Raw genomic sequence first — 24,647 nt, forward strand, 5'->3', positions numbered from 1 at the left:
CGAGTATTTCTTCAACTTCTTCACCTTCACACGCAATTTCCTCAGGAATTGCAAATTCTAGTTATTATTATTATTTTACTTATTCTGCCTGTTTTTTCGCCGTTCAACTACTTCCACATACTTCAACCTATTCACTCCGTTCCACTTTTCACTTATTTCAAATATTCATGACAATTCTGCTCAGATTTTATACATTCAAAAAATTTTCCGTTTTCACAAAATTCACAAATTTCCGGCAATTTTTCCCCATTCATTCTTAATGGCAGATTCAACATTTCACATTTACGTTGTTCCAGTTTGAAATTCACATCATTCAACCCATTCAAATCACATTGGGGACATTCCCAAACTTGGCAAATTCAAAATTTTCACATATTCACGTTTCAAAATTTCACAAAATTTCACAAAATTCCACAAAATTCCACAAAATTTCCTTTTTCACTTCTAATTTCAACATACTTCAACCGATTCAACTCGTTCCAACTTTCAACTGTTCATCTTTTCCCTACCTATTCCACACCTTCCCATTCAGCAAAAATTTCACATTTTTCAAATTTGAAATTCAACCAAATTCTGCAAAATTCTCGTTTTTCACCTCTAGTTTCCACATTTTTCAACCGATTCAACCCATTCCACTTTTCAACTCTTCATATTCTTCCTACCTATTCCCCAAATTCCCACTTAACAAAAATTCCACATTTTTCAAATTTGAAATTCAACCAAAATTTCCTTTTTCCACTCTAATTTCAACATTCTTCAACCGATTCAACCCATTCCAATTGTATTCACTATGTTCAACTTATGCATTTTCGCTAACTTTTTCAATTTTTGTCCGATTCAACCCGTTTCAACATTTATCTCCGAGAGTGACAACTAGACAGCCGTATATTTCGTTTCGTTCCAAATTTCAAAACTTTTTGGCGCAATTTTTTTTAAAAATTCCCATTCATTCTCAATGGGGATTTATAATTTGCTCTAACTTCTACATTTTTCAACCGATTCAACCCATTCCAACTTTCAACTCTTCATATTCTTCCTGCCTATTCCCCAAATTCAAACTTACCATAAATTCCACATTTTCAAATTTGAAATTCAACCAAATTTTCCAAAATTTCCCTTTTCCACTCTAATTTCTACATTTCTCAACCGATTCAACTCGTTTCAACTTTCAACTCTTCATATTCTTCCTCCCTATTCCACAAATTCACACTTACCATAAATTCCAAATTTTCAAATTTGAAATTCAACCAAATTTTCCGAAATTTCCTTTTTCCGCTCTAATTTCGACATTTTTCAACCGATTCGACTCGTTTCAACATCATTCTTCGGCATTCCCCGAGTATTTATTCAACTTCTTCACCTTCACACGCAATTTCCTCAGGAATTGCAAATTCTAGTTATTAGTGTGAAGGTGAAGACCTTCACACTATTGTTATTCCTGTCCTTTATTATTATTATTATTATTATTATTATTATTATTTTACTTATTCTGCCTGTTTTTTCGATGTTTAACTACTTCCACATACTTCAACCGATTCACTCCGTTCCACTTTTCACATATTCCAAATATTCATGACAGGTGTGCTCACATTTCAAACATTCAAAAAAATTTCCGTTTTCACAAAATTCACAAATTTCCGGCAATTTTTCCCCATTCATTCTTAATGGCAGATTCAACATTTCACATTTACGTTGTTCCAGTTTGAAATTCACATAATTCAACCCATTCAAATCACATTGGGGACATTCCCAAACTTGGCAAATTCAAAATTTTCACATATTCACGTTTCAAAATTTCACAAAATTCCACAAAATTCCACAAAATTTCCTTTTTCACTTCTAATTTCAACATACTTCAACCGATTCAACTCGTTCCAACTTTCAACTGTTCATCTTTTCCCTACCTATTCCACACCTTCCCATTCAGCAAAAATTTCACATTTTTCAAATTTGAAATTCAACCAAATTCTGCAAAATTTCCTTTTTCCACTCTAATTTCCACATTTTTCAACCGATTCAACCCATTCCACTTTTCAACTCTTCATATTCTTCCTACCTATTCCCCAAATTCCCACTTAACAAAAATTCCACATTTTTCAAATTTGAAATTCAACCAAAATTTCCTTTTTCAACTCTAATTTCAACATTCTTCAACCGATTCAACCCATTCCAATTGTATTCACTATGTTCAACTTATGCATTTTCGCTAACTTTTTCAATTTTTGTCCGATTCAACCCGTTTCAACATTTATCTCCGAGAGTGACAACTAGACGGCCGTATATTTCGTTTCGTTCCAAATTTCAAAACTTTTTGGCGCAATTTTTTTTAAAAATTCCCATTCATTCTCAATGGGGATTTATAATTTGCTCTAACTTCTACATTTTTCAACCGATTCAACCCATTCCAACTTTCAACTCTTCATATTCTTCCTGCCTATTCCCCAAATTCAAACTTACCATAAATTCCACATTTTCAAATTTGAAATTCAACCAAATTTTCCAAAATTTCCCTTTTCCACTCTAATTTCTACATTTTTCAACCGATTCAACTCGTTTCAACTTTCAACTCTTCATATTCTTCCTCCCTATTCCCCAAATTCACACTTACCATAAATTCCACATTTTCAAATTTGAAATTCAACCAAATTTTCCGAAATTTCCTCTTTCCACTCTAATTTCGACATTTTTCAACCGATTCGACTCGTTTCAACATCATTCTTCGGCATTCCCCGAGTATTTATTCAACTTCTTCACCTTCACACGCAATTTCCTCAGGAATTGCAAATTCTAGTTAGTGTGAAGGTGAAGACCTTCACACTATTGTTATTCCTGTCCTTTATTATTATTATTATTAGTGTGAAGGTGAAGACCTTCACACTATTGTTATTCCTGTCCTTTATTATTATTATTTTACTTATTCTGCCTGTTTTTTCGCCGTTAAACTACTTCCACATACTTCAACCGATTCACTCCGTTCCACTTTTCACTTATTCCAAATATTCAGGAATCGCGCGCTCACATTTTATACATTCAAAAAATTTTCCGTTTTCACAAAATTCACAAATTTCCGGCAATTTTTCCCCATTCATTCTTAATGGCAGATTCAACATTTCACATTTACGTTGTTCCAGTTTGAAATTCACATCATTCAACCCATTCAAATCACATTGGGGACATTCCCAAACTTGGCAAATTCAAAATTTTCACATATTCACGTTTCAAAATTTCACAAAATTCCACAAAATTCCACAAAATTTCCTTTTTCACTTCTAATTTCAACATACGTACTTCAACTGATTCAACTCGTTCCAACTTTCAACTGTTCATCTTTTCCCTACCTATTCCACACCTTCCCATTCAGCAAAAATTTCCCATTTTTCAAATTTGAAATTCAACCAAATTCTGCAAAATTTCCTTTTTCCACTCTAATTTCCACATTTTTCAACCGATTCAACCCATTCCACTTTTCAACTCTTCATATTCTTCCTACCTATTCCCCAAATTCCCACTTAACAAAAATTCCACATTTTTCAAATTTGAAATTCAACCAAAATTTCCTTTTTCCACTCTAATTTCAACATTCTTCAACCGATTCAACCCATTCCAATTGTATTCACTTTGTTCAACTTATGCATTTTCGCTAACTTTTTCAATTTTTGTCCGATTCAACCCGTTTCAACATTTATCTCCGAGAGTGACAACTAGACAGCCGTATATTTCGTTTCGTTCCAAATTTCAAAACTTTTTGGCGCAATTTTTTTTAAAAATTCCCATTCATTCTTAATGGAGATTTATAATTTGCTCTAACTTCTACATTTTTCAACCGATTCAACCCATTCCAACTTTCAACTCTTCATATTCTTCCTGCCTATTCCCCAAATTCAAACTTACCATAAATTCCACATTTTGAAATTTGAAATTCAACCAAATTTTCCAAAATTTCCCTTTTCCACTCTAATTTCTACATTTTTCAACCGATTCAACTCGTTTCAACTTTCAACTCTTCATATTCTTCCTCCCTATTCCCCAAATTCACACTTACCATAAATTCCACATTTTCAAATTTGAAATTCAACCAAATTTTCCGAAATTTCCTTTTTCCGCTCTAATTTCGACATTTTTCAACCGATTCGACTCGTTTCAACATCATTCTTCGGCATTCCCCGAGTATTTATTCAACTTCTTCACCTTCACACGCAATTTCCTCAGGAATTGCAAATTCTAGTTAGTGTGAAGGTGAAGACCTTCACACTATTGTTATTCCTGTCCTTTATTATTATTATTATTATTTTACTTATTCTGCCTGTTTTTTCGCCGTTAAACTACTTCCACATACTTCAACCGATTCACTCCGTTCCACTTTTCACTTATTCCAAATATTCAGGAATCGCGCGCTCAAATTTTATACATTCAAAAAATTTTCCGTTTTCACAAAATTCACAAATTTCCGGCAATTTTTTCCCCATTCATTCTTAATGGCAGATTCAACATTTCACATTTACGTTGTTCCAGTTTGAAATTCACATAATTCAACCCATTCAAATCACATTGGGGACATTCCCAAACTTGGCAAATTCAAAATTTTCACATATTCACGTTTCAAAATTTCACAAAATTCCACAAAATTCCACAAAATTTCCTTTTTCACTTCTAATTTCAACATACTTCAACCGATTCAACTCGTTCCAACTTTCAACTGTTCATCTTTTCCCTACCTATTCCACACCTTCCCATTCAGCAAAAATTTCACATTTTTCAAATTTGAAATTCAACCAAATTCTGCAAAATTCTCGTTTTTCACCTCTAGTTTCCACATTTTTCAACCGATTCAACCCATTCCACTTTTCAACTCTTCATATTCTTCCTACCTATTCCCCAAATTCCCACTTAACAAAAATTCCACATTTTTCAAATTTGAAATTCAACCAAAATTTCCTTTTTCCACTCTAATTTCAACATTCTTCAACCGATTCAACCCATTCCAATTGTATTCACTATGTTCAACTTATGCATTTTCGCTAACTTTTTCAATTTTTGTCCGATTCAACCCGTTTCAACATTTATCTCCGAGAGTGACAACTAGACAGCCGTATATTTCGTTTCGTTCCAAATTTCAAAACTTTTTGGCGCAATTTTTTTTAAAAATTCCCATTCATTCTCAATAGGGATTTATAATTTGCTCTAACTTCTACATTTTTCAACCGATTCAACCCATTCCAACTTTCAACTCTTCATATTCTTCCTGCCTATTCCCCAAATTCAAACTTACCATAAATTCCACATTTTCAAATTTGAAATTCAACCAAATTTTCCAAAATTTCCCTTTTCCACTCTAATTTCTACATTTTTCAACCGATTCAACTCGTTTCAACTTTCAACTCTTCATATTCTTCCTGCCTATTCCCCAAATTCAAACTTACCATAAATTCCACATTTTCAAATTTGAAATTCAACCAAATTTTCCAAAATTTCCCTTTTCCACTCTAATTTCTACATTTTTCAACCGATTCAACTCGTTTCAACTTTCAACTCTTCATATTCTTCCTCCCTATTCCCCAAATTCACACTTACCATAAATTCCACATTTTCTAATTTGAAATTCAACCGAATTTTCCGAAATTTCCTCTTTTCACTCTAATTTAGACATTTTTCAACCGATTCGACTCGTTTCAACATCATTCTTCGGCATTCCCCGAGTATTTCTTCAACTTCTTCACCTTCACACGCAATTTCCTCAGGAATTGCAAATTCTAGTTATTATTATTATTATTATTTTACTTATTCTGCCTGTTTTTTCGCCCTTTAACTACTTCCACATACTTCAACCGATTCACTCCGTTCCACTTTTCACTTATTCCAAATATTCATGACATGGGTGCTCACATTTCAAACATTCAAAAAATTTTCCGTTTTCACAAAATTCACAAATTTCCGGCAATTTTTCCCCATTCATTCTTAATGGCAGATTCAACATTTCACATTTACGTTGTTCCAGTTTGAAATTCACATCATTCAACCCATTCAAATCACATTGGGGACATTCCCAAACTTGGCAAATTCAAAATTTTCACATATTCACGTTTCAAAATTTCACAAAATTTCACAAAATTCCACAAAATTTCACAAAATTTCCTTTTTCACTTCTAATTTCAACATACTTCAACCGATTCAACTCGTTCCAACTTTCAACTGTTCATCTTTTCCCTACCTATTCCACACCTTCCCATTCAGCAAAAATTTCACATTTTTCAAATTTGAAATTCAACCAAATTCTGCAAAATTCTCGTTTTTCACCTCTAGTTTCCACATTTTTCAACCGATTCAACCCATTCCACTTTTCAACTCTTCATATTCTTCCTACCTATTCCCCAAATTCCCACTTAACAAAAATTCCACATTTTTCAAATTTGAAATTCAACCAAAATTTCCTTTTTCCACTCTAATTTCAACATTCTTCAACCGATTCAACCCATTCCAATTGTATTCACTATGTTCAACTTATGCATTTTCGCTAACTTTTTCAATTTTTGTCCGATTCAACCCGTTTCAACATTTATCTCCGAGAGTGACAACTAGACAGCCGTATATTTCGTTTCGTTCCAAATTTCAAAACTTTTTGGCGCAATTTTTTTTAAAAATTCCCATTCATTCTCAATGGGGATTTATAATTTGCTCTAACTTCTACATTTTTCAACTGATTCAACCCATTCCAACTTTCAACTCTTCATATTCTTCCTGCCTATTCCCCAAATTCAAACTTACCATAAATTCCACATTTTCAAATTTGAAATTCAACCAAATTTTCCGAAATTTCCCTTTTCCACTCTAATTTCTACATTTTTCAACCGATTCAACTCGTTTCAACTTTCAACTCTTCATATTCTTCCTCCCTATTCCCCAAATTCACACTTACCATAAATTCCACATTTTCAAATTTGAAATTAAACCAAATTTTCCGAAATTTCCTTTTTCCGCTCTAATTTCGACATTTTTCAACCGATTCGACTCGTTTCAACATCATTCTTCGGCATTCCCCGAGTATTTATTCAACTTCTTCACCTTCACACGCAATTTCCTCAGGAATTGCAAATTCTAGTTATTATTATTTTACTTATTCTGCCTGTTTTTTCGCCGTTAAACTACTTCCACATACTTCAACCTATTCACTCCGTTCCACTTTTCACTTATTCCAAATATTCATGACACGGCTGCTTACATTTCAAACATTCAAAAAATTTTCCGTTTTCACAAAATTCACAAATTTCCGGCAATTTTTCCCCATTCATTCTTAATGGCAGATTCAACATTTCACATTTACGTTGTTCCAGTTTGAAATTCACATCATTCAACCCATTCAAATCACATTGGGGACATTCCCAAACTTGGCAAATTCAAAATTTTCACATATTCACGTTTCAAAATTTCACAAAATTTCACAAAATTCCACAAAATTCCACAAAATTTCCTTTTTCACTTCTAATTTCAACATACTTCAACCGATTCAACTCGTTCCAACTTTCAACTGTTCATCTTTTCCCTACCTATTCCACACCTTCCCATTCAGCAAAAATTTCACATTTTTCAAATTTGAAATTCAACCAAATTCTGCAAAATTCTCGTTTTTCACCTCTAGTTTCCACATTTTTCAACCCATTCAACCCATTCCACTTTTCAACTCTTCATATTCTTCCTACCTATTCCCCAAATTCCCACTTAACAAAAATTCCACATTTTTCAAATTTGAAATTCAACCAAAATTTCCTTTTTCCACTCTAATTTCAACATTCTTCAACCGATTCAACCCATTCCAATTGTATTCACTATGTTCAACTTATGCATTTTCGCTAACTTTTTCAATTTTTGTCCGATTCAACCCGTTTCAACATTTATCTCCGAGAGTGACAACTAGACAGCCGTATATTTCGTTTCGTTCCAAATTTCAAAACTTTTTGGCGCAATTTTTTTTTTAAAATTCCCATTCATTCTCAATGGGGATTTATAATTTGCTCTAACTTCTACATTTTTCAACCGATTCAACCCATTCCTACTTTCAACTCTTCATATTCTTCCTGCCTATTCCCCAAATTCAAACTTACCATAAATTCCACATTTTGAAATTTGAAATTCAACCAAATTTTCCAAAATTTCCCTTTTCCACTCTAATTTCTACATTTTTCAACCGATTCAACTCGTTTCAACTTTCAACTCTTCATATTCTTCCTCCCTATTCCCCAAATTCACACTTACCATAAATTCCACATTTTCAAATTTGAAATTCAACCGAATTTTCCGAAATTTCCTTTTTCCGCTCTAATTTCAACATTTTTCAACCGATTCCACTCGTTTCAACATCATTCTTCGGCATTCCCCGAGTATTTCTTCAACTTCTTCACCTTCACACGCAATTTCCTCAGGAATTGCAAATTCTAGTTCTTCTTATTATTATCCTACTTTATTCCTCCCACTTTTTTGACACTTAACTACTCCCACATGCTTTAACCGATTCACTCCATTCCAACTTTCACACGTTCCAAAAATTCACGGCATGACTGCTAGTATTTCATTTGTTCATAACATTTACCGTTTTTGCATAATTAGCAAATTTGTGCCTTAAAATCCCCCATTCATTCTTAATGGCGCATTAGACACGAGCGACGTTCCTAGTTCGAATTTTGACATCTGACAACTTTTTTCATGATTTCTTTCCTTAACTCGTTTATTTAACTCTTTTATTTTTTATTTATTTATTTTCCATTCATTCATTTAGTTATTCATTTAATTTTAAGTTAAAAACATTATTTTACCGTTTTAACGGCATTTACCGTTTTTATTTCTTGTTTAATATCACCATTCCACCGCAGCAACACTAAGCCGCTGTTTAGCTCAGTAAGAAGACAATGATCCTAAGAACACGAGCCACGTCCGCGAGCGAGTTCGAGTCCCGGTTGGCCATAATTTTTTTATTCATTAATTCTTCATTCATTCAATTTTAACACATTTTAACAATTATTTTCATCATTCATTTAGTTTTTCATTTAATTTTAAGTTAAAAACATCATTTTACCGTTTTAACGGCATGTACCATTTTTATTTCTTGTTTAATATCATCATTCCACCACAGCAACACTAAGCCGCTGTTTAGCTCAGTAAGAAGAGACTGGAATTTGAAGCACGAGCGCTGTTCCCGTGCGAGTTCGAATCCGGCTTGACCAATATTTTTTTTTCATTCATTCAATTTTAACACATCACTTTAATAATTATTTTCATCATCATCATTAATTTAACATTTTTATTTTATTTAATCATCAATTTACCAATTTTATGTCATTTAATCATCATTTCGAGTCCCACAATAGTGTGAAGTGCCTTCGCCTTCACACGCAATTTCTCCAGAAATTGCCAATTCTAGTTGTGTGAAGGCGAAGGCCTTCACACATATGTTATTCTACTCCTTTTACTTTATTATTATTATTCTATTTTATTCTCCGCGATTTCTGTCCTTCTTCTTCTTCCACACAATTCAACCTATTCACTCCATTCCACTTTTCACGCATTCCAAATATTCCCGAGATGAGCGCTTCCATTTTTCTTATTCCGAAAATTCTCAGATTCCGCAAAATTCCCAAATTTCCGACAAATTTTTCCCCATTCATTCTCAATGGCACATTCAACATTTCACATTCACGTCGTTCCAGTTTGAAATTCACGTCATTCAGCACATTCACATCACATTGGGAAAGATTCTCAACATTCCCCAAATTCCCACTTCCCAAAAATTCCGCATTTTCAATTTTGAAATTCCACCAAATTCCCCAAAATTCCGTTTTTCACCTCTAGTTTCCACATTTTTCAACCGATTCAACCCATTCCAGCTTTCAACTCTTCATATTCTTCCACGCTATTCCCCAAATTCCCACTTCCCAAAAATTCCGCATTTTCAAATTTGAAATTCCACCAAATTCCACCAAATTCCCCAAAATTCCGTTTTTCACCTCTAGTTTCCACATTATTCAACCGATTCAACCCATTCCAACTTTCAACTCTTCATATTCTTCCACGCTATTCCCCAAATTCCCACTTCCCAAAAATTCCGCATTTTCAAATTTGAAATTCCACCAAATTCCACTAAATTCCCCAAAATTCCGTTATTCACCTTTAAATTCCACGTTTTTCAACCGATTCAACCCATTCCAGTTTTCAACTCTTCATATTCTTCCACGCTATTCCCCAAATTCCCACTTCCCAAAAATTCCGCATTTTCAAATTTGAAATTCCACCAAATTCCACCAAATTCCCCAAAATTCCGTTTTTCACCTCTAAATTCCACGTTTTTCAACGGATTCAACCCATTCCAACTTTATTCACCTTATGCTTCCCATATTCACCCCCTTGACCCCCACTTCCACTATGTGGCGGCCATCTTGGATTGACCCTAAAGTGACCCCAATGAGCCCTGATTGGACCGGAAGTGACCCCAGGGACCCCGTAAGTGACCCCAAATAGACCGGAAGTGACCCCCAATGAACCGGAAGTGACCTCAGGCAAACCGGAAGTGACCTCAGGCAAACCGGAAGTGACCCTAAATAAACCGGAAGTGACCTCAGGCAAACCGGAAGTGACCCCAGGTAAACCGGAAGTGACCCAAATAAACAGGAAGTGACCTCAGGTAAACCGGAAGTGACCCAAATAAACCGGAAATGACCACAATAAAACCAGAAGTGACCCAAATCACACCGGAAGTGACGATTGCAACAAAAAGTGCCCCAAATAGCTACATTTTCGCTAACTTTTTCAATTTTTGTCCGATTCAACTCGTTTCAACATTTAACTCCGAAAGTGACAATTAGAAAGCCATATATTTAGTTTTGTTCCAAATTTCAAAACTTTTTGGCGCAATTTTTTTTTAAAATTCCCATTCATTCTCAATGGAGATTTATTATTTGCTCTAACTTTGACATTTTTTAACCGATTTAACCCATTCCAGCTTTCAACTCTTCATATTCTTCCACGTTTTTTTTCCAAATTCCCACTTCAGAAAAATTCCACATTTTCAAATTTGAAATTCCACCAAATTCCACCAAATTCCACTAAATTCCACCAAATTCCCTAAAATTCCGTTTTTCACCTCTAAATTCTACGTTTCTCGAGAAATTCAACTCATTCCAAAATCATTCCACAGTATTCCCCAAAAAAAAATTTTGCTTCTTCGCCTTCACACGCAATTTCTCCAGAAATTGCAAATTAGTGTGAAGGCGAAGGCCTTCACACTATTGTTATTCTACTTTATTTTTCTTCTTATTATTATCCTACTTTATTCCTCCCACTTTTTTGACACTTAACTACTCCCACATGCTTTAACCGATTCACTCCATTCCAACTTTCACACGTTCCAAAAATTCACGGCATGACTGCTAGTATTTCATTTGTTCATAACATTTACCGTTTTTGCATAATTAGCAAATTTGTGCCTTAAAATCCCCCATTCATTCTTAATGGCGCATTAGACACGAGCGACGTTCCTAGTTCGAATTTTGACATCTGACAACTTTTTTCATGATTTCTTTCCTTAACTCGTTTATTTAACTCTTTTATTTTTTATTTATTTATTTTCCATTCATTCATTTAGTTATTCATTTAATTTTAAGTTAAAAACATCATTTTACCGTTTTAACGGCATTTACCGTTTTTATTTCTTGTTTAATATCATCATTCCACCGCAGCAACACTAAGCCACCGTTTAGCTCAGTAAGAAGACAATGGTCCTTTGAACACGAGCCACGTCCGTGAGCGAGTTCGATCCCGGTTGGTGATAATTTTTTTATTCATTAATTTTTCATTCATTCAATTTTAACACATTTTAATAATTATTTTCATCATTCATTTAGTTATTCATTTAATTTTAAGTTAAAAACATCATTTTACCGTTTTAACGGCATGTACCATTTTTATTTCTCGTTTAATATCATCATTCCACCACAGCAACACTGAGCCGCTGTTTAGCTCAGTCAGAAGAGACTGGAATTTGAAGCACGAGCGCTGTTCCCGTGCGAGTTCGAATCCGGCTTGACCAATATTTTTTTTTCATTCATTCAATTTTAACACATCACTTTAATAATTATTTTCATCATCATCATTAATTTAACATTTTTATTTTATTTAATCATCAATTTACCAATTTTATGTCATTTAATCATCATTTCGAGTCCCACAATAGTGTGAAGTGCCTTCGCCTTCACACGCAATTTCTCCAGAAATTGCCAATTCTAGTTATTATTAAACAATTTATTCCTCCCACTTTTTTGACACCTAACTACTCCCACATGCTTTAACCGATTCACTCCATTCCAACTTTCACACGTTCCAAAAATTCACGGCATGACTGCTAGTATTTTATTTGTTCATAACATTTACCGTTTTTGCATAATTAGCAAATTTGTGCCTTAAAATCCCCCATTCATTCTTAATGGCGCATTAGACACGAGCGACGTTCAGGAGTGAGTTCAAATTTTGACATCTGACAACTTTTTTCACGATTTCTTTCCTTAACTCGTTTATTTAACTCTTTTATTTTTTATTTATTTATTTTCCGTTCATTCATTTAGTTATTCATTTAATTTTAAGTTAAAAACATCATTTTACCGTTTTTATTTCTTGTTTAATATCATCATTCCACCGCAGCAACACTAAGCCGCTGTTTAGCTCAGTAAGAAGACAATGGTCCATTGAACACGAGCCACGTCCGCGAGCGAGTTCGAGTCCCGGTTGGCCATAATTTTTTTATTCATTAATTTTTCATTAATTCAATTTTAACACATTTTAATAATTATTTTCATCATTCATTTAGTTATTCATTTAATTTTAAGTTAAAAACATCATTTTACCGTTTTTACCGATTTCTTGTTTAATATCATCATTCCACCATAGCAACACTAAGCCGCTGTTTAGCTCAGTAAGAATACAATGGCGTTTGGAACACGAGCCACTTCCGCGAGGGAGTTCGATCCCGGTTGGCGATAATTTTTTTATTCATTAATTTTTCATTCATTCAATTTTAACACATTTTAATAATTATTTTCATCATCATTAATTTATTATTTTTATTTTATTTAATCATCATTAATTTACCATTTTTATTTCATTTAATCATCATTTCGAGTCCCACAATAGTGTGAAGTGCCTTCGCCTTCACACGCAATTTCTCCAGAAATTGCCAATTCTAGTTATTAAACAATTTATTCCTCCCACTTTTTTGACACCTAACTACTCCCACATGCTTTAACCGATTCACCCCATTCCAACTTTCACACGTTCCAAAAATTCACGGCATGATTGCTAGTATTTTATTTGTTCATAACATTTACCGTTTTTGCATAATTAGCAAATTTGTGCCTTAAAATCCCCCATTCATTCTTAATGGCACATTAGACACGAGCGACGTTCAGGAGTGAGTTCAAATTTTGACATCTGACAACTTTTTTCATGATTTCTTTCCTTAACTCGTTTATTTAACTCTTTTATTTTTTATTTATTTATTTTCCATTCATTCATTTAGTTATTCATTTAATTTAAGTTAAAAACATCATTTTACCGTTTTAACGGCATTTACCGTTTTTATTTCTTGTTTAATATCACCATTCCACCGCAGCAACACTAAGCCGCTGTTTAGCTCAGTAAGAAGACAATGATCCTAAGAACACGAGCCACGTCCGCGAGCGAGTTCGAGTCCCGGTTGGCCATAATTTTTTTATTCATTAATTCTTCATTCATTCAATTTTAACACATTTTAACAATTATTTTCATCATTCATTTAGTTTTTCATTTAATTTTAAGTTAAAAACATCATTTTACCGTTTTAACGGCATGTACCATTTTTATTTCTCGTTTAATATCATCATTCCACCACAGCAACACTAAGCCGCTGTTTAGCTCAGTAAGAAGAGACTGGAATTTGAAGCACGAGCGCTGTTCCCGTGCGAGTTCGAAATCCGGCTTGACCAATATTTTTTTTTCATTCATTCAATTTTAACACATCACTTTAATAATTATTTTCATCATCATCATTAATTTAACATTTTTATTTTATTTAATCATCAATTTACCAATTTTATGTCATTTAATCATCATTTCGAGTCCCACAATAGTGTGAAGTGCCTTCGCCTTCACACGCAATTTCTCCAGAAATTGCCAATTCTAGTTATTATCCTACTTTATTCCTCCCACTTTTTTGACACTTAACTACTCCCACATGCTTTAACCGATTCACTCCATTCCAACTTTCACACGTTCCAAAAATTTACGGCATGACTGCTAGTATTTCATTTGTTCATAACATTTACCGTTTTTGCATAATTAGCAAATTTGTGCCTTAAAATCCCCCATTCATTCTTAATGGCGCATTAGACACGAGCGACGTTCCTAGTTCGAATTTTGACATCTGACAACTTTTTTCATGATTTCTTTCCTTAACTCGTTTATTTAACTCTTTTATTTTTTATTTATTTATTTTCCATTCATTCATTTAGTTATTCATTTAATTTTAAGTTAAAAACATCATTTTACCGTTTTAACGGCATTTACCGTTTTTATTTCTTGTTTAATATCATCATTCCACCGCAGCAACACTAAGCCACCGTTTAGCTCAGTAAGAAGACAATGGTCCTTTGAACACGAGCCACGTCCGTGAGCGAGTTCGATCCCGGTTGGTGATAATTTTTTTATTCATTAATTTTTCATTCATTCAATTTTAACACATTTTAATAATTATTTTCATCATTCATTTAGTTATTCATTTAATTTTAAGTTAAAAACATCATTTTACCGTTTTAACGGCATGTACCATTTTTATTTCTCGTTTAATATCATCATTCCACCACAGCAACACTGAGCCGCTGTTTAGCTCAGTAAGAAGAGACTGGAATTTGAAGCACGAGCGCTGTTCCCGTGCGAGTTCGAATCCGGCTTGACCAATATTTTTTTTTCATTCATTCAATTTTAACACATCACTTTAATAATTATTTTCATCATCATCATTAATTTAACATTTTTATTTTATTTAATCATCAATTTACCAATTTTATGTCATTTAATCATCATTTCGAGTCCCACAATAGTGTGAAGTGCCTTCGCCTTCACACGCAATTTCTCCAGAAATTGCCAATTCTAGTTAGTGTGAAGGCGAAGGCCTTCACACTATTGTTATTCTACTTTATTTTTCTTCTTATTATTATCCTACTTTATTCCTCCCACTTTTTTGACACTTAACTACTCCCACATGCTTTAACCGATTCATTCCATTCCAACTTTCACACGTTCCAAAAATTCACGGCATGACTGCTAGTATTTCATTTGTTCATAACATTTACCGTTTTTGCATAATTAGCAAATTTGTGCCTTAAAATCCCCCATTCATTCTTAATGGCGCATTAGACACGAGCGACGTTCCTAGTTCGAATTTTGACATCTGACAACTTTTTTCATGATTTCTTTCCTTAACTCGTTTATTTAACTCTTTTATTTTTTATTTATTTATTTTCCATTCATTCATTTAGTTATTCATTTAATTTTAAGTTAAAAACATCATTTTACCGTTTTAACGGCATTTACCGTTTTTATTTCTTGTTTAATATCATCATTCCACCGCAGCAACACTAAGCCACCGTTTAGCTCAGTAAGAAGACAATGGTCCTTTGAACACGAGCCACGTCCGTGAGCGAGTTCGATCCCGGTTGGTGATAATTTTTTTATTCATTAATTTTTCATTCATTCAATTTTAACACATTTTAATAATTATTTTCATCATTCATTTAGTTATTCATTTAATTTTAAGTTAAAAACATCATACCGTTTTTACCGATTTCTTGTTTAATATCATCATTCCACCACAGCAACACTAAGCCGCTGTTTAGCTCAGTAAGAATACAATGGCGTTTGGAATACGAGTCACTTCCGCGAGGGAGTTCGATCCCGGTGGGCGATAATTTTTTTATTCATTAATTTTTCATTCATTCAATTTTAACACATTTTAATAATTATTTTCATCATCATTAATTTATTATTTTTATTTTATTTAATCATCATTAATTTACCATTTTTATTTCATTTAATCATCATTTCGAGTCCCACAATAGTGTGAAGTGCCTTCGCCTTCACACGCAATTTCTCCAGAAATTGCCAATTCTAGTTCTTTCTTCTTATTATTAGTGTGAAGGCGAAGGCCTTCACACTATTGTTATTCTACTTTATTTTTCTTCTTCTTATTATTATCCTACTTTATTCCTCCCACTTTTTTGACACCTAACTACTCCCACATGCTTTAACCGATTCACTCCATTCCAACTTTCACACGTTCCAAAAATTCACGGCATGACTGCTAGTATTTTATTTGTTCATAACATTTACCGTTTTTGCATAATTAGCAAATTTGTGCCTTAAAATCCCCCATTCATTCTTAATGGCGCATTAGACACGAGCGACGTTCAAGTTCGAATTTTGACATCTGACAACTTTTTTCATGATTTCTTTCCTTAACTCATTTATTTAACTCTTTTATTTTTTATTTATTTATTTTTCATTCATTCATTTAGTTATTCATTTAATTTTAAGTTAAAAACATCATTTTACCGTTTTAACGTTCACCATTTTAATTTCTGGATTAATAGCAACATTCCACCACAAAAAACACATAGTCGCTGTTTAGCTCAGTGAGAAAACAATGGTCCCTAAACACGAGCCACGTCCGCGAGCGAGTTCGAATCCTGCTTGGCCATAATTTTTTTTTCATTCATTCAATTTTAACACATCACTTTAATAATTACTTTCATCATCATCATTAATTTACCGTTTTTATTTTTCATTTAGTTATTCATTTAATTTTAAGTTAAAAACATCATTTTACCATTTTAAAGTTCACCATTTTAATTTCTTGATTAATAGCAACATTCCACCACAAAATACACATAGTCGCTGTTTAGCTCAGTGAGAAAACAATGGTCCCTAAACACGAGCCACGTCCGCGAGTGAGTTCGAATCCTGCTTGGCCATGATTTTTTTTTCATTCATTCAATTTTAACACATCACTTTAATAATTACTTTCATCATCATCATTAATTTACCGTTTTTATTTGATTTAATCATCATTATTAATTTACCATTTTTCTGTCATTTAATCATCATTTCGAGTCCCACAATAGTGTGAAGTGCCTTCGCCTTCACACGCAATTTCTCCAGAAATTGCCAATTCTAGTTATTAAACAATTTATTCCTCCCACTTTTTTGACACCTAACTACTCCCACATGCTTTAACCGATTCACTCCATTCCAACTTTCACACGTTCCAAAAATTCACGGCATGACTGCTAGTATTTTATTTGTTCATAACATTTACCGTTTTTGCATAATTAGCAAATTTGTGCCTTAAAATCCCCCATTCATTCTTAATGGCGCATTAGACACGAGCGACGTTCAGGAGTGAGTTCAAATTTTGACATCTGACAACTTTTTTCACGATTTCTTTCCTTAACTCGTTTATTTAACTCTTTTATTTTTTATTTATTCATTTTCCGTTCATTCATTTAGTTATTCATTTAATTTTAAGTTAAAAACATCATTTTACCGTTTTTATTTCTTGTTTAATATCATCATTCCACCGCAGCAACACTAAGCCGCTGTTTAGCTCAGTAAGAAGACAATGGTCCATTGAACACGAGCCACGTCCGCGAGCGAGTTCGAGTCCCGCTTGGCCATAAATTTTTTATTCATTAATTTTTCATTCATTCAATTTTAACACATTTTAATAATTATTTTCATCATTCATTTAGTTATTCATTTAATTTTAAGTTAAAAACATCATTTTACCTTTTTTACCGATTTCTTGTTTAATATCATCATTCCACCATAGCAACACTAAGCCGCTGTTTAGCTCAGTAAGAATACAATGGCGTTTGGAACACGAGCCACTTCCGCGAGGGAGTTCGATCCCGGTTGGCGATAATTTTTTTATTCATTAATTTTTCATTCATTCAATTTTAACACATTTTAATAATTATTTTCATCATCATTAATTTATTATTTTTATTTTATTTAATCATCATTAATTTACCATTTTTATTTCATTTAATCATCATTTCGAGTCCCACAATAGTGTGAAGTGCCTTCGCCTTCACACGCAATTTCTCCAGAAATTGCCAATTCTAGTTTAATAAGTGTTTGTCTGACCGTTTTACGTGTTCGTCTGATCTTACCGCGTCGTGCTACAAGTACAGCAGGCAGGTTCTGCTCGACATCGGCGAAAGCAAGTTTTGCGGCGTTTTGAACTTTGAAATAGAGACATTAAAGGCACTAGGACTACTCCGGCCTACAACAACGCCAGACTCGTCTGCTACTCCTTCCCCGGATAGAAAGCGTCGGAAGCGGTGTGCGAGGAGGCAGAAGAGGGGCAAGCACGGCGAACCCAACTCGCCCGGCCGTGCCTTCCATTCTTCTGGCGAACGTTCGGTCGCTGGACAACAAAATGGATTAAATTCGACTGCTGAGATCTACAAACCGGACAGTGAGTAACTGCTGTGTGCTCGTGTTCACTGAGACTTGGTTGCATGTCAACATTCCGGACTCTGCTGTGCAACTGGAGCAGCTTGCGTGCTATAGAGCGGACCGGGCCATTGTAAAAAGGGGAAAATCATGTGGAGGAGGAATCTGTGTCTGGATCCGTGACGAATGGTGCCGGGACTCTGTAGTTGTACGCAGACACTGCTCGCCACTGGCGGAGTTTGTGATAATTAGGGTTAGGGTAATTAGGATGAAGCGGGCGTGAGATCGGCTAAGGCAAACCTGTCCCGGGGTATCAAGGAAGCGAAAAAGGCATTCTCTTCCAAGATTACCACCCACTTCAAAGACAGCAGGGATGCTCGGAACCTGTGGCAAGGCATTCAGACCATCACGGACTACAAGCCCGCGCCGCAGAACTGTGAGGGCGACGTCAAGTCAAGTTTATTTGTATAGCCCTAAATCACAAGCAGTCTCAAAGGGCTTCACATAGACAATCAATTGACAATTATTCTCAAAGCATCCCCTGATCTTGGGCTCCCAAAAGGGCAAGGAAAAACTCAAAAACCCCTACCAGGGGAAAAATGAGAAACCTTGAGAAGGGACCACAGATGGAAGGATCCCCCTTTCAGGATCACCAGGCTGCAATGGATGCAAAGAGGGCACATAAAATACATAATATGGAAATCAAAAAGTGGATGTCCAGGCCAAAGCGAAGAGCTGTCGGAGGTGCCTTCGATTGTCCTGGCAGTGTCCTCTAGGAGGGTATTCCGCTGCAGTTCCCTCATGCTGAATTGGTCCACGAGAATCTAGATAGCCGTCGTCAGCTTGGGTGTCACCTAACCACCTCCCCAGCCGGGGAGGAGTGGGGGGAGTGGGGTCGGGGAGAGGGAGCAAAAACAAACTCCAGCCGAATCGGCTACTACAGGTTAATTAAAGGCCATATCATAGAAATACGTCTTTAAACGGGTCTTAAATGTTTCTACTGAGGTAGCAGTTCTAATATCCATTGGCAGGGCATTCCAGAGCTCTGGAGCCCGAATAGAAAATGCTCTAGCCCCTGCAGACATTTTCTTGGCCCTCTGTGTCACTAAAAGACTAGCGTTTTGCGAACGAAGGTTACGAGACGGAACATAAGGAAAAACTAAGTCGACGAGATATGAAGGCGCTAAGCCATGCAATGATTTATAGGTTAATAGAAGAACCTTGAAGTCACATCTTAAATGGACCGGGAGCCAGTGTAAATTGGCTAATATTGGGGTAATGTGATCACATTTTCTTGTCCGTGAGAGCAGCCTTGCAGCAGCATTTTGTCTATTTATTTATTTATTGTTTATGTATTGGGTTATTTGCTTATTACATTCATCGCTCTTGTCTATTCTTTTTTTACTCTTTGCTATTTGCTTGTATGTGTTGTGTAATGTGTCTAGTCACCGTGGGACGGTGGGAAACGTAATTTCAATCTCTTTGTGTGTCTTAACGTGAAGAAATTGACAATAAAGCAGACTTTGACTGAAGGACAAAGGATTTGATCACGGGATGGCGAAAATGACGAAGGGCCCCACGTTTGAAGGATTTAATGATTTGGAGTGACACAAGGTTTGAAAAAACGTATTTATGTTATAGTTATTTGATATATTTTATTTTGTGTAGCAACTTGTATATGTTTTTATTGTTACAGTTCAGTAGTTGTTGGCTCGTTGAACTCTTGTTTTGTTAAAAAAGAGCCGTTTACCAAACCCACGTCTTTCCTGGTACTTTGTTAACGCTACAATATAGTTACATACTAGATCTGTGCGGCGCACGCACGGCGTTGTTGACATAAAGGACAAGGAATTTGATCAATGGATTTAACGATTAGGAGTAACACAGATTGTATTATATTATTATAACAATATTATCATATTGTTGTTATATAAACCCACGTCTTTCCTGGTACTTTGTTAATGCTACAATATAGTTATATACTAGATCTCTGCGGCGCACGCGCGCATATTGTTGTTATATAAACCCAAGTCTTTCCTGGTAGTTTGTTAACGCTACATTATAGTTATATACTAGATCTCTGCGGCGTACGCGCGGCATTGTTGACATAAAGGACGAGGAATTTGATTGATGGATTTAATGATTTGGAGTGACACAGATGGTTTGATAATGTTGTTGTAATATGATAGTTATTTGAAATATACTTTATATATCGTTATATGGGTCTGTGGAATAATTAGAAATGCAACTTACAACGGGTCTGACGTCAGCATAAGCGGCGCATACGCGCCATTGTTTACACAAAGGATGATCGATGGATTTAATGAATTGGAGTGACACAGATGGTTTGATAAACGTGTTATTTATGTAATACTTACTTGAATCACTCTGAATGTTTTGCTGGTTCATGTCTGTTCTTGGTGTTGGATTTTGACAAATAAATGTGCCCCAAAAGTGCGACTTATATATGTTTTCTACTAATCTACTGTGATAAAACATAAAAATTGACTAACCCTAACCCTAACTGCATTAACCATCAAAGTAAAGTCTAACTGTAATTGTAGTCTTGAAAAAAATCTGAATGAGGAAAAACGTTGCAATAAAATAATGCAAACTGGTTTGAACTTGAGAGTAGCTCAGATCTGTCATGTCAGAACATTACTTCTCACAAACATCCTCTGCCTCGCTGTGCTTAGTGTCACTGTCCACGTACGGGCTCTTGAAAGCGGCCGCTCTGAGGACCACGGAAAGCTTTTCTCTGATTGTGAGCATTTTTAGGCAATCTTTTTGAGCTCTCCATCTCCGTACATTACACTCTGTGACACCATATTTCACAGCCGCTTTGCAATTGTTTGAAGACTGCCTCATTTATCACCATCATCTTGAAGTTTGCATCATAACTTCTCCTCAGCTGCTGGTTAACCTGCCCGATCTTCGACCCATTGTTTTCCAGATTGTAGGCTATGTTTCTCGATTTTCTGTTATCTCTTCTCTTATTTTCTTCTCTTTTGTTTCCTACCGCTATTTTTTATTTTTCTTCTTTGTGCTACCGCTATTTTTGTTTTTATTCTTCGTGACAGGGGTTCGCTTTGGCCTGAGGAGTTAAGCTCAGTATTCGCTTTAAAGATATCTCGCGCCATCTAGCGTTGTGAATGGGTATAATGTCTAGAGCCCGAATGTAAGACGACCCCCACTTTTTCAGTCTTATTTAATGCAAAAAAACACCGTCTGATATTTGGACCAATACGGTAAATGTTTTTTTTCGCGAGACCAAGCGGACTGAACTGGACCCAAAGCCATGAGCACAAAACAAACAATTGAACTGAACCATTTAGTCAACTATTTAGTCAACTCTGTCACACTGAGTGTGTGTGTGAGTGTGTGCGTGTGTGCGTGCGTGAGTGAGTGAAGGGGGGGTCTGTGCATATGTGGACAGTACTTTGCCACCATAACAGTAGTTGTTTTAGCAATGCCGTAGCAGTTATAAAAACTAGATTTTTAAAAAAATGGCAGACCTTCAAAGATGAGCTGTAAATTTATGTGAAAACAATTCATACTGTACACCTTTGCATTTAGTTTTTTTGTCCATCTACTTGTTAGCAAACTCCTATTTTAAATGGTCACAAGCTGTTTTCCAGGCATTTTTACCACAAATTTTTACTAAAGCAGCACTGGTTGTACGTTTCATCAAGACCTACAAAAATTTACCTATTTAGCTATTTAATTTGGCAAACACTGTTGCAGTAGAGATATGTTTGCCAAGAAAAATTACATACATTTTGTGATTTACTAAAAGTTGGAGACTTATTTAACTGTCCAAGACCTACAAAAGGTCTCTAAACTCAATAGGAAGTTGGCCGTTTTTAACTTACCGTAATTTTCGGACTATAAGTCGCTCCGGAGTTCAAGTCGCACCAGCCATAAAATGCACAATAAAGTGAAAAAAAAACATATATAAGTCGCACCGGAGTATAAATCGCACTTTTGGGGCATATTTATTTGTCAAAATCCAACACCAAGAACAGACATGAATGAGCAACAACAGGCTAAACGATAGGTATGCTAACATGACATATATACAAACGAAGAGCTGAGAACAGGCCTGACGTAACATTCAGTTATTCTAATAACTATTACATAACACGTTTATAAATCCATCTGTGTCACTCCAATTCATTAAATCAATCGATCGTCCTTTATGTTAACAATGTCGCATACGCGCGCCGTCAGACTCGTCGTGATTTGCATTTCTGATTATTCCACAGACCCATATAATGATATATAAAGTATATTTCAAATAACTATCATATTACAACAATATTATCAAACCATCTGTGTCACTCTAAATCATAAAATCCATCGATCAAATTCCTCGTCCTTTGTCAACAACGCCGCGCGTGGGCGTTGACGTCAGCCTCGTTGTTATTCCACAGATCTAGTATATAACTATATTGTAGCGTTAACAAAGTACAAGCAAAGGCGTGGGTTTGGTAAACTGCTCTTTATTTTACAAAACAAGAGTTCAACGAGGCAACAACTTCCAGCCACGGAGGTGGAAGAGAGCTCCATAGAATAGGACCGGGCATGCGTAAAAGCCATGTCCGAGCCCCATCCACCGTCCCCGGACAGCCACCCGGCCAAGCGCCGGCCCCCGACTTCCATCAACAGAGGTGAAAGAAAGCTTCGTAGAGTATGACTGGGTGTGCGTAAAAACCATGTCCGAGCCCCATCCATCGTCCCCGGACAGCCACCCGGCCGAGCGCCGGCCCCCGACTTCCATCCACAGAGGTGAAAGAGTCGAGTCGGACCGGGCGTTCGTAAAAGCCACAATAGTTTTTCAAACCTTCTGTGTCACTCCAAATCATTAAATCCTTCAAACTCTTCGTCCTCCGTGTCACTTACAAACAAAGCTGCTAATGATGCCGGTGGTACGTGGGTCCCTTCGTCATCTTCGTCATCCCGTGATCGAATCCTTTGTCCTTTATGTAAACTGCCGCGCCACTGACATTACTTGAAATTCAAATTACAGCAATCCCTTGCTACATCGCGGTTTGTTTATAGCGGATTCCCCTTTTTTCTTTTTTTTTGTGAAAAAAATTCACATATAAGTCGCTCCTCAGTATAAGACGCCCCCCCCCCCCCAAACTAATAAAAAAAACGCGACTTATAGTCCGAAAATTACGGTACTTTCATATATGCTTTGTTTTTGGCCTTTTATAGAGATCAAAAATATTTTATGAAAGTCGTTTTTAATTTGATGTAATTAATTTGAAAATAAAAATTCCAACGTCGCAATACTCCAATACTCCATGGCTGTGAGAGGCTTGAGAGCTGCTCATAGCTGTAGTTATAGCTGGAGTGTAACTGTTGTTGCTGGACCTGTATGTGCTGTATCTTATTTGGCAACTTCAAAGTAGCATCCGAGGGGTATTCTAGAAAGTGGGTTATGTGAAAACTCTAAATTAACCCAGAAATAAGGGAAACTCTTGAGTTATCCGTTCCAGAAAGAGAGGTAATTTAAACTCTGGGTCAGTTACTGTAGTAACTTACTCTGAACATAACCTGCTCGCTGGCAGGTTTACTATAAGAGACACAGAATTTCAACCTGTCTCCTCCCACACAAAGAAAGCGGTTAATCATGGATTGGCCGTTCATTCAAAATCCCAGCGACATCGAAGCTGTAATAATTCTAAACACTTAACGTTGTGAGAGAATCTTCCGACCCGCATTAGATTTATCATTTCTAGAAGAATATCTTTTTGAACGGTACCGCTTTTCTTTTTTCAACAGTATAATTTATCTCAATAACCTTCTCCGGGAATGGGATGCCTGATGGTGTAGTGGTACACTCGCCTGTCATATGTACAGGTACCCCAAGTTCGATTCTCACACACAGCAGCCAAGCACTCATATCAGAGGAAACTCTATGCATAGCACTACGATTTTTTTTTTTGGAGCAAATGGCGTTTTATTTTATTTTTTTAATAATATCAGGGATGCAGAGCATTACTTTTTCCTGTTGGCTGAGCAGAACTCAATGTTTGTTTTAAAATAGTATTTTAATGAGTCTTGGTGTAGGCTACAGCGTCACATTTTAAATGACTATGATAGGTATAAAACAT

The 24,647-nt window shown here is 35.5% G+C and overlaps 1 protein-coding gene across 2 annotated transcripts in view; it reads left to right on the top strand.

Annotated features, from left to right (window-relative positions):
* Window positions 1–24,647, top strand: part of tmem231 (transmembrane protein 231) — a 54,701-nt gene that overhangs the window by 13,730 nt on the left and 16,324 nt on the right. The window lies entirely within an intron of this gene.

The sequence above is a fragment of the Syngnathus leptorhynchus genome, chromosome 6 (genome assembly GCF_054491065.1).
Source record: "Syngnathus leptorhynchus isolate UIUO chromosome 6, UIUO_Slep, whole genome shotgun sequence".
Lineage (NCBI taxonomy): Eukaryota > Metazoa > Chordata > Actinopteri > Syngnathiformes > Syngnathidae > Syngnathus > Syngnathus leptorhynchus.